This window comes from Rutidosis leptorrhynchoides, chromosome 4, assembly GCF_046630445.1.
Source record: "Rutidosis leptorrhynchoides isolate AG116_Rl617_1_P2 chromosome 4, CSIRO_AGI_Rlap_v1, whole genome shotgun sequence".
Classification (NCBI taxonomy): domain Eukaryota; kingdom Viridiplantae; phylum Streptophyta; class Magnoliopsida; order Asterales; family Asteraceae; genus Rutidosis; species Rutidosis leptorrhynchoides.
Genome location: NC_092336.1, coordinates 102,205,481 through 102,220,174, shown reverse-complemented (window position 1 = coordinate 102,220,174; position 14,694 = coordinate 102,205,481). Strand labels below are relative to the sequence as shown.

Here is a 14,694-nt window from a genome sequence, read left to right as displayed (position 1 = left end):
GATAATAAGCCTGTGATAGTAAGTCGAGTATGTGATCAAGAGGTTAAGATATCTGAGTATACTATTCAGAACACGTTTTTGTTTGAGGATGATGAGAAAATGCCCAAGAGACTGTCGAAGACTAAGATTACTGGATGTGTGCTGAGATGTGAGTATGCTGGTGATATTACACGTGCTACGATCAAAAGAAGCGGATTCACTCCACCGTACAGATATCTGTCTTTAGTGATTGTTAAGTGTTTGAGTACGTTACAAGGCGGATTTGATGAGCTGAGTGAGATTTATCAGGGAATGTTTGCTACCTTGATTCTGAAAGCTGATTTCAATTTTTCTGGTGTTATCTTTGATCTGTTGATGGAGAATGTTACGAGCCAACAATACTTGATTTATCCGAGGTTCCTGCAGATAATGATTAATGCTCAAACTATGGATCTACCGAGATCAAAGAAGGACGTCATCGAGCTGAAACATATGACTGATCTTACGTTTAATCGATTAAATCAGAAGAAGAGTGCTAGTGATGGAAAGCTGGTGTGTCATCTTGCGAGGGAAGATTATCAATGTCCACCAGGCAAGAAGTGGAGGAATGAGAACAGTCTATCTGGTCATGAGCCTGATTTTGAGCTAGCAAACAGTGATGAAGAGGTTGATCAGCCGATGAATACTCAGGGTACAGGTGGTTCTGGTACTGGAGGTTTGGCTGATGAGCCCGTTGATGTTAATACTGGTATTGGTGAAGAAGCTCCTAGAGGTGAGAGGAGACGTCTGGTAGAAGATGAAGGTTCTCAGGTTTCTACAAAGATGAGACCGAGCAAGAGGTTTAAGTTGGTTTTGAAGAATCCAGGTGGTTCTGCTACAGGTGCTACACAAAGAACTGCACCTACTCAAGCACAAAGTCAACAACAGCAACAAAGTCAGCCACGGCAACAAACTCAACCGCAACATCAATCACCGCCAATTGTTCAACAATTGTCTCAAGAGACTGTGTCTACTCCAACTCCGGAGGCACCACATACAGGAGCAGAAGGAGGAGTTAGTTCATCTGCGCTTCAGAATCTGAATGATTTGTATGTTCAAGCTATGGCTGATAATCTGAGAATGAAGAAGGATATGGATGCGAAAGTGGAGGAGTTGAGAGAAGAGAATCGTGTGAAAACTGAGGATGTTACTAGGTTGAGAACTCAGGTTGATTTGTTACAAAAGAAAGTTGGTGATCAATCATTGTTGTTAACTGCTGCAAAGAAAGAAGCTTCTGAAGCTAGAAAGGTGGCAGAGTCGGCTTTGGCTAAGATTACTGCTTGGGAAGAGAAGTTTGATCTGGTTGAATTGCCAGAGGGAGAAACTGATGTTCAAATGGTGGTGGCTCCTGGTACTTCAAAAGAAACAGCACTGTCAGTAATTCCTTTACAAATTGATTATAGTTTTAGTGAATTCTTTTCTAAACAGGATGAGCTCAAGCATTCTGTTGTTTATGATGATTTAGAGTAGGGGGAGATCCCTCACAACTTCACCAGAGCTGAGCTGGACGAGCTGGTGCGTCTAGAGCAAGAAGAAGCTAAAGCTGCTGACGCACAGTCCGATGATCCTCCATCAGAGGATGATTCTTTTGGCCCTGAGATTTCTAAGGATATCAATGATGGGGAAGTTGATGGTTTAATGGAAGATGTTACTTTTGAAGAATATCCTACGTATATGAATGATAGGAATGAAGATCTTCCTGGTTTTGAGGAGTTGTTTAGAACAGATGACGAAGTTTTGAATCGAAGGTGTAAAGAGAAAGAGAGAACTGAGGTTTTGCCTGAAGGGTTCTTGCCAGTCAAGTATAATGATGAGGTTGCTGCGAAGTTAGAAGCTGACTGGCGTGATATTTTGAGGATTCAAAAGTATTGTGAAAAACCGAAGCCTGAGCCAAAGTATTTGAAGATGATAAATTTGAGGAAAGGTGTGAAAGGAAGGATCTTGGCCTGGGCATACATTGAAGAATTCAACATGTTTGCAATTAAACGAGAGTTTGGAGTTGACTACATCAAACATGGTCATGAGTTCAAGTCACTGCCGTATTTTGAGCTTATGCAGATTGCCAGGTTAAAGATGTTGTATTGTGGAATGAACGATCGCTCATCATTGTTGGTTAAGAAAGTTCGAATCGCGTACAATTCGAATAACTGGAAGGATTTTAGACCACAGTATCCGAGGATTAAGTACAGGGTTGATCCTATTAATGGAGTATCTCGACAAATTTTGAAGTATAAGCCGGCAAAGACTATGAAGAAGGTTCCGTTAAGAAAATTGCCGCAGAATTGGAGTCAGAGATTTCGTTGGTGGTTTTATGATGATCGTTCTGAGGAATCTGTGATTGTTTTAGATAAGCTGAAGGAAGATGATATCGATTGTATTCGTGTGTTGGATCCGATCTGGTTAAGGAACTGTACCGAAGCTGATATTTTTACTTTGTACTATAACCGTATGCTTTATCGTCGTGAAAACAGGGTACAGGCTGAACAGTATGTTAAAGTGGCTAAGCTGTGCTACTTGAACAACATGGTGATCGATCCGTATGATGACTGAAGACTTATGGAATAGAACTAGGTCTTAGGGGGAGTTTGTTGGTGCATAAATCCCGAGTTCTATTACGTTTATTGTTCTATTTGTTATGTACTTGATATTTCAGTCATATATGTACGTGGACACTTATACTTTGTGTTTATGATGCTTAGTATAATGTCGTGAATAGGTCAAGCAGTCGGTTGGCTGCTCAAGACCATCGACCGATGGTAGGGACCATCGGTCGAGGGACTGTCACCATCGGCCGAAGGTCCCCGACCACCGGCCGATGGTCGCTGTATTTAGTATAAATACGGGTTTCGTGGTTTTGTGTTAGGTTACACACCATAAACCCTTAGGCCGTCGTGTTACTTGCTGCTAATCGTCCCAAAACCCTTACCAACCGAATACACAGTCTTAGGCATCGATTCTATCAATTATTCATTGGTTAATTCGATCCCGTTAGTCTAATACGTATTCGACTCATTCTAATTAGTGTTTCCGCCATTAATCTAGATACAACGTATGATCTAAGGTCCAAACTACATCTACAAAGCTGGCTTGATCTGTTAAAAACAAATAATTGTTATATTATTATTATTATTATTATTATTATTATTATTATTATTATTATTATTATTATTATTATTTTTACAGTTTTAGTATTATCGTTATCGTCATCGTCATCGTCATCGTCATATAACAAACAATGACAATGACAATGACAATGACAATGAAAATGACAATGACAATGACAATAACAAACACAATAACAACATCGTCATCGTTATCGTATATATTTTTAAGGAGTTGTCTAATGTTAGTCCTCTTTAAGAAAAAAATATATGCATAAAAATTGATACATTTAAGTTAGTGGGGTGGTTAAGAGGATGTATTGTCAAAGTATCTCTCTCTACACATAAAGCGTGCAGATTATACTGACGTGTCAGACCACTAATCACACTTATTATGTACTTCCACGTGTATTCAACCACAGCTTTTCCTTTACTTTGTTTTTTTTCCCGAAAAAAACGACCCACCAACACGTGTCCCATTCGATTGGGAACTTCTGCAATTCACACATAGTATCTCAAATTTAATTATCTCAAACCCTCGCTCTTCCAAATTCCTCACCTCTCACACTCATACTCCGGTCGTGGTGAAATCATACCGCCGATTAAATCTTCAACCATCGTTTATGCTTCAATCGCCATTAAATTAGCAATAGATCGGTACAAGTCGTACTTCTTCTACCCTAATTTCATCTGAGATCAAAAAGGAATCGTCGGTTCTGACCATAATTTCATGTGTAGATTCCGGGCTTCAAATCAAATGCCGTTCAATCGCCGATTCATACACAACGCAATGTGAAATTCTAATAACAGTTCAGGTTCCTTTGTTCTTATTATTATTTTGTATATTTGATTCAACCATTATAATGAGTTTTTTCATATATTGTGATTGTAATTTTGTGAATTCCAGTATTAATTGTTCTACAAAATGATGATGAATTTATAAAACATGATGCGATGTGTTTTTACTTACAACACACAATTTTCTTATAACAGACATTTAGTGTGGTTTTATACTGTATTTGCTGGGATTCAATTGGTTAGTGTATTATACTGTAAAAGGGAATTTCATCAAACAAGAATATTAGCTTATTTGTGAATTTGTGGTTCATGTTGTCATTGATTATATTTATAGTTGGATATAACTAGATATAACTGAAAGGGTGCACATGCTTGAAACTGATACTTCATGCTGACACATCAAATATATATACACATTAATATTTTATGAGTTTAGTTCTGAACTTTGAAGTCTTAAACAAGGTACCTTTATAGTTCTACTTGATTTTGCACATATATCATTATTTTTGTTTGATACTGAAGCAGGTTATAAATATTAATGAATGTAGAAGCTCTTGATCAATATATAAACTATGATGAGAATCACTTATTTAAGAGACTTAATCAGCTTGACCAAAGAAAATAGAAGTTATAAATGTGAAAGCCTTTATGGCATGCCAAGTTAAGTAACTTAAGTAGATTTTTTTTTTTTCAAAATTACACATTCGATAATACAATTCGATCCTTTCAATCCTTATGGGTCAAATGTGTGTATGTTCAGTTATATAAATTTTGTTGATTTGTGAGAGTTTTTCGAAGTGAATTGATAGTATAACTATAGTTAAAATGGTGAAAAGATATAGATTTAACTATTTAGAGACTTGACCCGTTTGGGTCAAATGGGGTCAATTTAGGTAACGTTCAATGTATACACGACTAATATGTCGAGATAAGAGAGTTTGGAATTTTTAGTGTCTCGAAAATGATTTTGGGCATATTTTGGTTGATATAGGAATTTATAACCCACTTGGGTCATATGCAGCTATATCGACCCATATGCGTAATTTTGAGAAATAGAAGCCACTAGCACGTCTAGAATGTCATTATAGACTTATGGTATCAATTGGGTCAACCCAGGATGATTACTTTAAAGGTTGAGTCATCAACAAGAAAGTTTTATCATTTTGATAAAAGCGATAAAAAATGACTCTCGGATCTAATTTGTGGTCTTATAAATTGAAAGTTCTTAAGTTTTAGTAGAAACTAATAACTAATAAATTGAAAGGTCTTATCATTTATGCAGGTGACTTTGACTTCTGTGATTTTTGAATTAGGGCAACTGAAGAACTTCCTTAACCTTTCCTGTATTATATCATGTTAAGCTTCAGGTATACACTTTTTCTGTCTAATTAGTATCATCATGTAATGTATATTCTTGATCTTGATTATTGATTTTTGGTTTTGATATGTTGTCTAAATTTGTTTTGTTAGCCTCAATCAAAAAATGATGTGGACAGCTTTGGTGGTCTTGGTGCAACATTGATTGACTCTCTTGATGAGCAGTTTCAAAGGGCTAAAGAGTATGCTCTAACATCTACTGTTGGCACACTCCATACTCCTTAAAGGTTATTTATTTTGCAAAGAGTATATTTTATCATAACATACTATCTCTGGCAGGTGGGTTGCAGACTCTTTGGACTTCAATAAAAATTATGATGCCAGTGTGTTTGAAACGACCATAAGGTTGCTTTATACGGTTTAATATATAGTTTTTTCCCTCTATGTATGCTGTTGTTTTGTGGTATATATAGTAATTATCACATGATGAGGCACACCTAATTCCTAAATTATTTGTATATGATCTATCTGACGAAAATGTTTTCCTTGAAAAGGCAAAAGACATTGCTGATAGGTTGCTCCCTGCATGGAGTACACCTTCTGGCATACCCTACAATATCATCAACTTGGCTCATGGTAACGCACACAACCCTGGTTGGACTGGGGTAAGTTAATTTACTAATTATTGTGAGTTATGACATATTAGTTTGAAATATGATAAATATAAATATTTTGACCATAAAGTTGATGGGGGTTCATATATTATGTTTAACTTCATCAGGGAGATAGTATACTGGCCGATTCTGGGATGGAACAGTTGGAGTTTATTGCACTATCCCAACGGACTGGTGATCCTAAGTATCAACAAAAGGTATGTGATTGTGCCTCATTTAGTGTCATACGTTCATATTTTATACTATGCAAAACATGTTTTTGTACACGAGTAAACCACATTTTTCCTATATATGTTTTTGTTGATAGTTTTGTTTTGCCTCATTTATGGTAGTTGAAAAAAATTTAATTGTTTTTCTCGCTACAATCGGTGTGTATGGGTGGACCTTTGGGCTGGCTAAGTGTTCATTTTTCATAAGTTCGTTAACATTTTATACTTAGTTTTATTAGGGCCCGCCGTGCAACGCACGGGCTCAGGCTAGTAAGTACTCAAAGCATGTCCTAATATCTTAAAATAGCCCTTAGGGCTATCTTTAGAAAATTTCATATTTTTATTGCACATGTCTACTTTCAAAAAGCTTCCCATTTGATAATAGTATTAATATTAATTAAGTTATAAATCAAATATAAAAATACTTTTGAAAATCGTGTTAGGGTGTGTGAGTTTGTCTTTTCTAAAAAACAAATTTAGATAGTCACCGAAGATTCTTAAGTTATATAGTTTGTAAAAAAAAAAAAAAAAAAAAAAAAAAAAAAAAAAAAGCAAATAAATAAACAAATCGACTTAGCATCATGAGATTAATTAAGAAGATTAAAAAGCATCATATGCCGTGAAATTTTTACGCACAAAATGCACAACAGTGAGATTATAATAAGCCTTGCATGCATACCTGTCCGAAATATCTCGAAGAAGCTCGTATCTACCAAAATCATGGATAGAGAGATCAACCAATTGGCCTTGGCTTCTATCAGCAACAAGTTTACATATCTTTATACATAATGGCCTACGTAATGCCCGATCCCTCAATTCACCTTGGTTGTCCATAGATATAACCCTCCACATACAAGGGTCCTTGCAAATTTTTCGCCAAGTTGTGCAAACTTTCTCAGCATTTTGAAGTATATCAAACACACCAATTCTTTGTAGTATATTGGCTGTTAAATCTTCTGGGAGCTCTAACCAATTTACAGTTGGATTCTTCACCTGCCAAATCCGTTTGGGTTTTGAAACAAACTTGGATTTCTTTCCTTTTCGACGATTCGATTTTAATGTTGATGCATTTGTCACTTTATTAGCTGGCGTTAGAAAAAAAAAAAAAAAAAAAAAAAAAACTGTTACATTCATTCGAATAATAAAGAAGATACTGAGTGAGAATGTACTAAACGTATACCACCAACTCTATTATGTGTATCAAACTTCATTTGGATCTATCGCGTATATCCAACTTTTGAATAATAATGCTATTGTGTGTGTATATAATGGTAATTTTACTTATTTGTCTTAAAGTGTAAGGAATACATACAAGTTGCCACATCAATGAAAGTACTATCTAATCTAAAATCTAATACTCCATACATAAAATAGTGAATATTGTAGATTAGCTATACAAAATAAACCAAAATGAAGTTAACTACACACAATATTATAAACTGCTCAAACAAGCTAACCGATATATGTTTAAAACTATTTATTAAATATAAAAATAAATAAATAAAAATAAAAATTCATGTGTCAACCACATATCACTCTTCTTATTCCTTAATGTAAGTTACACATTTTGCAAAGCCTGTAAAACAAGTGTAAACTCAAAGATATGGGTGTGTTGGTGTTGGCTTATGCACTAGAACTATAAGATAAATTTGTCAATTAAACTCAAAGACTCTAAGCTACATTCATTATATAAATATTCCTAGTTATCAGAATATATCAAAATCCCACACAAAATATAGATGAAAAACAAACCCTAAACAAAACTACTAAAGAACTTCAAAATTTTCAATAATCATCACTAGTAGAAGTAAAATTCTGTAAATAAATGAATAGACCGGAATGAAATGAACCATTTGTTGGAGTATGGAGACATTTAAACAAAGTTGGAAATGTCGCCACAAAAGATGAGTTAAAGTGTTGCACGGATTTTGCAGATTTCGGGAAGCGTGAAACAGAGCAATGCGGCGCATCACTCTAAGGATGCGGCGCATCCATGCAGCAAAATAGTCCGAAGGTTTTGGATGCGGGGCTTTTAACTGATATGGCGCATCAAACACTAGTGATGCGGCGCATCACCATCTCGATGCGGCGCATCGAGGCCTGGGCATTGAATCTGCAGTCGAGGATTTGAACTGCAAACATGGAAAGGTATAGTGATGCGGCGCATCACTTCCAGATGCGGCGCATCACCCTTCTGGCAGCAATTTGACAACTTGCACACTTTACATCTGAGCATGCTTTGGCCTCCTTTCACTTTAGGTGCAAAGTTGATCACTTTACACCTAAAATTTGGGCTGTGATCATGCCAATACAAGGTGGAAAGCATGACTAGTTGATAAACAAGATGATTACTCAACATGATGAAGGTTCCTAGCTAGTTATCATGGTGTTCTTGTTTTCTCCTATATATAGAGCTCATTGTATGCAATTGTAACATACCACTCTCAAATATTCAGCAAATAAACGATCTCTAGTTGGTCCGTGGACTAAAGCAATCACAACGATTGCATATAACCACGTTATATCTTGTGTCGTTCTTACATTTCTTGCATTTTAATCTTTTGTTCATTAAGTGGGTTAAGTGATCTTGATAGTATCACTACTCGGCTAGCAGTCTTGTAGAATTACTAGCGTTGTTTGGGTCCTAATATCCTAACACCATTATATGACTTAATAATAGTAATAGTAATAGTTACCTTGGTCAGCTTTCATCGTTTCTCTGGGATTATGTTCGGGAGCTGGCTCCAATTGGAAGTCAGTAAGTTTTCGTTTACGTCTATTTGATTTTGACGTTGATGCCTTTGTCAGTTTAGCTGCATAAAAAGAACACAAAATAAAAACAAATTGTTATATTCATTCATATAATAAAGGAAATATTGGATAAGAAGGTACTATAACACAAACTCTATTACGTGTATGAAACATGATTTTGATCTATCGTGTATATCCAACTTTTGAACAATGTTGTTGTATGTATTTAATAAAAGTCTTACTTTTATGTCTTAAAAAGTGTAAGGTATCGGTACAAGTTGTCACATCATTGAAAGTAATACTCGTATTACGTAATACATACAATAGCGAATATATAGTAGGTTGGCTGCACGTAATAAACCGTAATGAAGGTGAGTACACACAATAGACTATAATTTAGAACATTCATACCACTATCACTATCACCTCTAAATTAATCAACAAAAAAGAACCTCTTAACTAATAAACTGCTCAAACAAACTAACCAAGATATGTTTAAACTATTTATTAAATTAAATAATCATATTTAAACTACAGATCATTCTCCTTAATCCTTATTGTAAATTAAAAGTTTTGCAAAGTATATAAAACAAGTGTAATCTTAAAGACCTACTGTATTCATTTATTTGGGTTAGCTTATGTAGACAATTTAAATTATGACATAAATTTTTCAATAAAACTCAAAGAGTATTAGAATGTAATAAAAAGAGTTACAATTGATATATACTCTACATAAGATAAGATTTCTAATTATCAGAACAAATCAAAATTACACTAAAAAAAAAGATGAAATAAAAAATTAAAACCCTAACACAACTAATGAACTTCGAAAGCGTCTACTATTACAACTATTTCAATTTCAATTATCATCATAAGTAGTAGTAAAATTCGGTAAATAAATGAATAGACCTGAATGAAAAATAAAAATCAAAATACGACTTTAATACAGCTTCTATTACCTTTGTCGGCTTTTCATCGTTTCTCTTAGAAGATTTTCGTGAAACCTAAATTTGAAATTATACTTTATACTAATTATGGACAACCGCCACCAATTATATCACGCCACATCATCCACACTGCTACGGTAGTCGATTATTTTATTCGAAAAGAGTATTTTAGTCTTTTTACCCTTTGATATTTCACACACTTTCTGGTTCCAGACTCTTCCTTCACTCTTTCCTCTTTCCTCTTATTTACCATCCAGACCTTTCTTCCTCCATCAATCGTCAACACCCTCCGTCATCATCATCGTCATCATCATCCGCGATCATCATCGGCTCAGTCATCATCATCATCACCACCACCAACCGGTTCCACGGCTCAGTAATCATTCCAGTACGTTCTACAGAGGATAAGAAATGGCGACATAGGGAGAGAAGGAAGGATTTCATCTTCAACTCATCACCTTCATACCAACTCCTTGAAATAATTCACCCTAAACTTAAGGTATTATCTCCTTCTGTCTTTAATTTGATGTTTAAGTTCACCCTAAACCTTAGGTATAATCTCCTTCTTTCTTTAATTTGATGTTTAGCAAACCTGTGTTCAACCGAGTTCTAAACCCACAAATGGGTTACTGTACAATTTGGAAAAGATAGACATCAAACAAATAATATGAGAACCATCAAATACCCCAGCTTTTGAACCACTTTTAAAACTCTAAAATCTCTAATTTTACTGTGATTGATATGTATTGTTAATTGAGGTAGGTATACGCAATAAAAAGGAGGCATATGAGTTTAGTGTTAGGCATGAAGTGCTTTCAAAGTGTCCTAATTTTTATGGATTCAACTAGCTAACACCCTTTATTGCAATTTTTATGTGGCAAAATATTGCATTTACATTTTAAATTAGCAGCTTTTATCTTCAACCCATGTAGTTGATATTGAATTTAGTTTAGAAAGAACTTATTTTGAGTATTTAATAGATGAAGTTTTTGTTACAAAGCATTTGTTAGGTGTTGATGACATAAATATATGGTTGAACATTCAACTCCTTTTTTGATGGTATGTCTACAGGTTGGGCATAAATTTGCAACTTTCTCATTCTGTCCTACTTTGATCTATGCTTGCTGTTTTTAGGTTCCTGTGCTTATTAGACCAAAATAGGTGTTTAGATATGTGTTTTGCAAGTTTATGTTTTTCTATCCTTTTATTACTTAAGTGATAACAGATTGACTACCATTATGCAAATTGATTGTTTGTGGTTCCATATATGTATATGCTTTTGTTTCTCACAGTTGCTTTATATGAATAAGAGAATGGTCTAAAGTGAATTGTTTTTTGTTTATTGTGCAGTTGATTAAATACATGAGTCATTATAGTCTTTGCTTCAGTTTAATATTATAAATATAAATATTATAAATGAATGTGCTTATGATTTTGTAGTTATATATTAATATAAACTAAAGAGTTTTTTTTTTTTCCTTCAACTTTTGCTAAAGTTGTGGCTCATTCCTCAAGTATCATTCAAACTACGCTATTTTGATAGTTGGTTACTTCCTTTTGTTTTGTTAGTTTTTTTTTTTACTTCGTTGTTCCAACTTCATCTATTGATATAATGAAAGTATAACCATAGACTTGCTAAACGTGCCATGTTCGCCCAGCAAAATACATCTCTCATACAATGAATATGAAAACTATATCACCATTTATCTCACATTATCCATATTCTCCCACAGGCGACATAGCTTCAGAAGCATCCAAAAAGAGTAGCAACTGTTAGTGCCAAAACCAACAACAACCTTTTGTGTAACGAATAAAATGATAATCATTTGTAACTGTAGAAAAATTATAAATTCCTTCGTAGTATGCATTTTAAATTCACTACGGACTGTTGCTTTATCTATGTAGTGTAATCCATTTTAAACTATGATTTATGCTTTGTATAGTTGACATAATCTGTTTGATATTTTTTAGATAGCTAACTATTTGTTTTCTCGGTTTTCTGTCTTTTCAGAATTCCAAAAGGAATTGACTCCGTACGTGATATAGTGATTGCTAAGAGTCTAGCAATGAGACTTTCTGAAAAGATATGGACTAATGGTAGGTGTTTATCTAGCGCTACAAATGGTACGTACGATCCTACACAACGTATTCATTCTCGAAGTTAGGACTTTTTGTCAATTCCAAATAGGAAAAAAAAAACCGCAGCATCGCGCGGTTGGCCAATCACTTGTACTATATACTAAATATGGACAAAACCCACCAATCGTTGGTTGAGTAATTGAACAAATGATTTCTTTGTTTTTTCTTTAAAATATAAAATATGGTGTACACAACAACAAAACTCAATCTCACATGTATGGGTTATAGGAGAGGTGAGACGTTGATAATCCTTCATTTATCCTTCAATAAAGAAAAGTCGTTTCTCAACCCCAAGTGAAGACCATCGGCCAATATGAAACCGAACATATACAAATATTACATACAAAATAGAAAAATTGGTTACTTTTTTAAGTATTATAAAATATTGTTATATGTTACTACTCGGTCCAATATTAATAGTCTTTAGGTAAAAATACACAGTTTAAAACATTACATTCATTATATTATGCTTTTTAATTACTTTATCATTTAACCACTTACTTTTTACCTATATTTTTATCTTATATACAAAAGGTAATGATTATTTTTATCTATTTTTGAAAGTCGACTTATAATTTACCTTATTTTATATATATATATATATATATATATATATATATATATATATATATATATATATATATATATATATATATATATATATATCTTACTTTATATTGCAGAGGCCCAGACCCAGGCCCAAAAACAATTAAATGGACTTCTTATAAACTTGAAATGAATAAAAAAGTAGAAAACAATTTTTTTAAGGCAAATTGTCGACATCATTCATAGGGAACTTAAACACATTCGCGATCATATGGCACGCACGCAAGCACTTTCGAAAGAATGGTGTTGCCGCATCAAATAGTGTACCATCCATGATCCAAAAAATCATTAATGCCCTTATAAAAAAGACATCATCAGATTCTTTCACTTGTCCTCGGTTGTTCATATCATTTTGAATAACCTTTCCCTTTTCCCTTGTACGCTCTTCCCTCTAATTTCATCGTGTACATCAAATATGACCCAAAAGGTTTTGTTGGTATGCTTGTTGTTATCCGTCATTTGCGTCCGAGAGCATGTGTGTCAAGCAACTTTCAAACATAAATATTCTTGTATTTACATGAGTTACCAGTTGATTGACGAATATAACGGTGCATTACTATTAGGGGCGGAAATATGTGGGGGCAGGGTGGGGCGTTCGCCCCCAGTGGATTTGTAATTTTCAGTACAAAGTGAAATTTTTTTCTTGCCCAAAGTGATCATATTGTGCCCCCGTATCTTGCTTATAAGTCTCCGTATTTTGCCCAAAAACCTCCATATTTTGTCCAAAAACCTCCATATCTTGTCCAAAAACCTCCATATCTTGCCTAAAAAGATATGTTGAGCATTATTACCATACAAAAAAGAGGGTCTAAATAATGGATCACTTTTCACTAAAAATATATATCGATGGTCTTGTTGTTTCTACTCCTTGCAGGACTATAACAGGTTGTTCATTGTGGAAAGAAATTTTCAGGCTGGTAAATCAATGGACGATATCGGTCTTAACTTCACGATGTCATTCATCAAAATTACCGGAAGAGGAGATCATACATTTTCTGGAATGACGTTTGGACGGGAAAAGACAGTCTCAAGTCAAGATTTCAGCGGCTATACAACTTAGAATCAAATAAGGAGGCAATGGGGTCCTAACGAATTATGTGCAACAATAATCAATTCATCTAAAGTTGGAAGTGGATATGTACACCTCGTGGGAGAGCTATTGATGAGCAATCAAATTTAACCCAACTAATTAATGTTTTATCTTTAACTGACAGGCCGGACGTGCGGGAGTGGAGTCTAGATGTATCGAGGCGCTTCACAACCAAGACTTTATCACTGCTAATCGACGAAATCAAGCTCGTCGATGAAACCTCTAACGTTGAAACTATATGCAATAATACATTACCTCAGAAAATCGACATCTTCATTTGGCGTTCACTCATGAAAAGGATTCCAACAAGGGCGGAACTCGACAAAATAGGAATCAACATGGATTATATACTTTGCCCATTATGTAACACACATATTGAAACGGTGTTAACACATTTTGGTTAATTATATCGTGGTGAAAAATATATGATCGTTGATCTTTAAATGGTGGAACTTTAACTCAATGTTGATATCGTCTTTCGAAGAAGCTTTTGTAGAAAATCGGAATCAAGCCAATACAACGACGGGTAAAATCATTTGGCAATGGGTATGTGGCTACCTAATTTGGAAAGGGCGTAATCAAAAGGTGTTTTAAAAAAAAGTGAATACAATCTTTTCCGAAATACAAATGCAAAGTTACAACTGGATTTCTAAGAGATACAAAAAGGCATCACTCGATTGGGCTAATCAATCCGGGATCGTATGTGTCATCGTCTAATCCTCCAACCAGAATCGGCTAAGCACAAAGAAAATAAGAATCTAATATCTCGGTCATCTCGATGTAATACTGTTTTGTAAGTAGCCAGCTACTTGGTTAAATTCATTGCTTAAAGGCGTGCCTCATCTTTATTGGGCTACTTATATACTACAGTATGTAAATATTAATAGTTGTAATAAAATGTTATTTGTGAATTTGTGTTCTTTACTATGAAAGGGATTTTATAGAACACTAGTGCAGAGACCCATGGATTCATGGGATTTTAAAGGAAATTTTTTCGCATGATACTTAAACAATGCAATAGAGCTAAAGCGAAAAAAATCCACT

At 34.5% G+C, this 14,694-nt stretch overlaps 1 long non-coding RNA gene across 1 annotated transcript; it reads left to right on the top strand.

Annotated features, from left to right (window-relative positions):
• The first annotated feature begins 10,031 nt into the window (after nt 1–10,031).
• LOC139843323 (uncharacterized) lies at nt 10,032–14,243 on the top strand. The gene is made up of 3 exons (XR_011757514.1): nt 10,032–10,314; nt 11,827–11,939; nt 13,435–14,243. It is a non-coding gene; the product is annotated as an uncharacterized lncRNA (long non-coding RNA).
• Nucleotides 14,244–14,694: the final 451 nt, after the last annotated feature.